Raw genomic sequence first — 4,671 nt, 5'->3', positions numbered from 1 at the left:
ATTGGTAATCAGAATCTTTCTCTTTCTGAAGTTTTGTTGTTACTTGCTGTGGGTTATAGGTTTTAGTTTGTTTAATAACTTTTTCAATTATATTTTAAATAATTTTTGCTGTTTTTGGTCTATGAAACCTCAGTTCCTTTGCCTTGTGGTCAGCTAGGGGCTGGACAAAAATTTCTTTAAAGCATAAAAACAGAAAAGAAAAATACTTTCTAGTTTTTACAAAATGCTTGTTTTGGGACACTCTTTCAAAGTTTAGTCATGCTATTTACAACTTTACCTTTACCTTCATTTTCAGCTTGTACTGAGCCTCAAAACCAACCTGGGTTTATTTCAGGTTTTCTGACCATTCTTCCTGCTCTTGGCATTCATTTGACCTGCTAGATTTTCTGTTATACAGGAGAACATTTCAAAAACTTTATTCCTGAATGTAATTCCCAAGTTGGTCTACTAGTCTTTCATNACTGTAATCTGTTGCCCAAGATGGCAGCCAATTGTTCATTTGCCTTTCAATGTGTTCGAAGAATGCTGTCTGCTTAGCTGTTTTTCTGCCCTGAAAGAGTTCTAAGTTAGGTGAAACAAAAGCATCTGTCTTGCTTCAGTCTTTTAGAAATCCCCCAGACAAGTTATGACAAACACAATTCCTTGGTAGCAAAAGATCTCTCTGTTCCCTTCAGAAGCAGGTATCCAAAACTGGAATGTTGGCTGTCCTCTTCAAAAATGGTGCTGCATCGGTATTATCTGCTATCTTTATCTATATCCATATCTATATATCTAGGATGAACTATATAATTATGTAAATATCCACAGTCTCCTTGGTAGCACGTGAAAGTGATAATATTTAATATCTGAGTCTCTTACTCCTAAGGTTATGTTCTTTCTATGTTATGTATTTTCTTATATGCCCATCTATTCTCCATATTTGGCCAAGCTAGACTCTATATACTCTTTCACTCCTCCCCATCCACACTTGGTCTCTGATTAAAGTTGCATCCCCAAGAGCTCTGCCCACATAGCCCACTTGCAACATTGTACTATCTTCTTATTTACCCTTTCCAGCAGGTTTAATTTCTCTTTTTCCTGAGGCTGTCTTTTGGCTATTATTGAACTACTCTTCTAAATTATACTGAAAATATTTTACTAGTATATATTCTTGTCTATTAATTTCACTTGCCTCCTGTACAGCTTAATGTGCAATCGCAGTTTTATTCTCTGGTTATTTGGTTTTATACATGTTTTCTCTTTTCTTTAGTAATACCTATTATTTGCTAGTTGGACCTTTACAATCTATCTTCTGTGTCCATTACTTTTCCCTTTTCCTTCCTTTATTCTTTTCCTCTGTATTCTCATATTGGTTCAAAATTTTGTCCTTTGCATCACTGATTCAATTTTCTCCAACATCAAGTCTGTTATTTATTGCTTTCAAAGCATATTTCCCGCAGCATGCATAGATTGTTGGCACATAGCAGTGATTCAACAAATTATAGTTTCTCTCTCAAGGTGAGAGACCAAGCAACTCACAGGCACATTTTGGTATGGTCAATTAGAAGCATCCTTGATACATAAACTCACATTCTAATTTAAGGAAAGGCAAGGGTGGGGGATATGTTAGGGGCTCAAGCACACTACTTAAAAAATTCTGAGGCAAATCAGGCTTAGGGTGTGGCTCTTTGATGACCACTGAAGTACAATGAGCATCAACTATGGAGTAGGTTAGGGTAGGAATCTGAGTTACTCTAGGAGCTTGGAGAAATGACTATATAGGTCCCAGAAAATAAATGAAACCAACCTCTCATAAAGAGAAGATTGTATCAATTTCTGCCAGGATAAGAACTAAGTTTCTAATTTTTTCAACCCAGTAGAATATATAGACCTTTTTTTCACATCAATTTTACAGGTTACTAGGAGGAGATCCTTGGCACCTATAATACATTCTATCATTTTNAGACTAACTATAACTTTTTATGATTTACAAAACACTATATAGTCTTCCAAGTGCCCCATAGTACTCATTGTAATTCTAAATTCTGTACTGTGCAAGTACAAGTTACCAGTAGTTCAACTTGAATGAGTACTGATTTTATGATCACCAAAGAGACTCTGGGAATTGTCATTTGCCATTAGGATGCATTACAACTTCTGTATTGAGCTTTTGTTTCATTCTTATTATAAAATTCATTTTTTCAATTTTTCAGTAACTGGAATTTTCTCTAATACCCCTTTATTTAAAATTCAAATTTTAGGGCGGGGGTCTGGGTGGCTCAGTCAGTTAGGCATCCGACATCAGCTCAGGTTATGGTCTCGTGGTCTGTGAGTTCGAGCCCGACATTGGGTTTTGTGCTAATAGCTCAGAGCCTGGAGCCTGCTTTGGATTCTGTGTCTCCCTCTCTCTATGCCCCTCCCCAACTCATGCTCTATCTCACTTTCTCCCCCCAAAACAAATGACCTTAAAAAATTAAAATAAAATTCAAATTTTATATCATGAAAGTGACTGGCAAACATTTGAATGACGCTCATGAAATTTTAAATTAATTTTAAATGCTTATTTTTTTAGACAGAGAGCACAAGTGGGGAAGATGAGCACAGGGAAAGGAAGAATCTTTTTAAAAAAAATTTTTTTAATGTTTACTTATATTTGAAAGAGAGAGAGAGAGAGCACACAAGCAGGGAGGGGCAAAGAAAGAGGGAGACACAGAATTTAAAGGAGGCACTAGGCTGTGAGCTGTCAGCACAAAGTCTGCCATGGGCTGGAACTCACTAGTTGTGAGATCATGACCTGAGCCAAAGTCGAACCCTCAACCGACTGAGCCACCCAGGTGCCCCAGAGGGAGATAGAATCTTAAGTAGGCTCCATGCTCAACAGGGAACCCGATGTGGGGCTTTATCACCCAACCTTGAGACCATGACCTGAGCCAAAATCAAGAGTCAGACACTTAACCTACTGAGCCATCCAAGAACCCCTAAATGCTTTTTAAAAAATGTTCTAGTTTGTTAATAAAGGGGAAGAGAATGTGACCATATTTCATCTGTAATCATTATTAAAATAAAAAAAATATTTCTCCCAAAACTTGTTAGAGCAAATTGTAGATTTTCTTAATTTGAAAAAGTCTAAATTTTATATGATAAATTATTTTCCAGTAATTTCCATATCAAAAGTTCAAAGCAATTTTTCTTGGAACTCTGGTGTAGTACATAGCATATGCATCCGGCTGCATAATACAAAACCTATGCAGCATTTTACCCAAACTCCAGTTCTTACAGGAGGTCACATGTTCTCAAGTATCACCTGCTTTTAATTTTGACTGAGAAGTCAAAAGTTAAAAGTACTATTGAGAGTATACTAAAATATAAGTTTAGTGTGGAACAAATAAAACAAACTAGAAAATTAAGGCAGATTTTCATTTGATTTTGTGAAAGAGTAAAAAATATAGTTCCTCTAACTAATAGCAGTTTTGTTTTACATTTCATCTTTCAGATGGCATTCATTCATTGAGTTGTTATTTTGCTGTTACAGGGTATTTCCATTTCACAGTGGCAGAAGTCCAGGATAACACAATAAATGGAGTTTGGTACACTGCAGTTCAGGGAGGAGATCACTCAGAAGGATTTAATGTATTTGGAATGCCAACTAATTAAACACCTGGAGATGAAGTGCACTTTCCCTGGCTGAGTTCTGGCAAGTATGTCTTATTTCAATATTCATGGAATCATAGCCAGGTCATGGGTATACAGTTTTGGAGAAATAATAATTCTGCCAACCCAGAGAATCTTCCAAAATGTAGAAAAGATAGAAATAAGTTTTATTTTGACATAAGCATATCTGGATTACAATGCCTCATAAGTAAGTCAAAGAAATTCCACCCTATTTACACAGCCAGGCACCACCCATTATGTACCTAAGTTCTCAAGTCCTCTCTAACAGGACTTACTTAACACCATCATTTGTTACAAATTCTTTAATAAAGTTTATCCCTAAGTTTATTTGGGAATTAAGGTAACCATTTGTTTTAGTTAATTGCATTTCTCCAAAGGTGTATTAAAACTTCTCATCTCTATGACAAGCAGATGGTTTCAGGTCAGAGAAAGTCACCCAGCTTAAATTTACACTGTGACAAGGGGCTAGAGCTGCTATCTTTGGAAATGTTTACATTTGAAAGGGATGACTCCCAGAAACTGAAAAAATGTTCCTTGGCTGTAAACCCGGCAAAAGAGTTACTAAGCCTCTAAAAAGATATACATGTATATCAAAACAAAGCAAAACAAAGTTAGCTTAGAAAATGAATTCACAACCACTAGTTTTCTCATAGGAAAACTGTAAGAAAAATAAAAAGGGGAAACTGTCTTTCCTTTTGTCAACATGCAAAATTAAGTTTTTATTTATCTTTAAAATGGGTAAAGTAGAGTGCAGACACAAGGAATCAACTTTTGCACTGATAGTTGGCATTATGAGGGACTGAGTGGGAATCCCAGTGGCTTGGCATAGATGAAGCAGACTAGAATAGCATTGCAAAAGTTCAGAAAATTAAAGTATTAATAGAATTAAAGCCTATAAAAGTAGAACAGAATCTACATGATAAAGCTAAACAGTGTTAGGGACTGTTTAATAGAAGTTTTAAATAGNCACTCATTACAGCAAGAACAAAGAAATGCACAATTTTTTTAGCAGTTGATTAT

The sequence above is a fragment of the Crocuta crocuta genome, unplaced genomic scaffold (assembly GCF_008692635.1).
Source record: "Crocuta crocuta isolate KB4526 unplaced genomic scaffold, BGI_CrCroc_1.0 scaffold760, whole genome shotgun sequence".
NCBI lineage: Eukaryota > Metazoa > Chordata > Mammalia > Carnivora > Hyaenidae > Crocuta > Crocuta crocuta.
Note: the sequence above shows the minus strand (reverse complement) of the source record.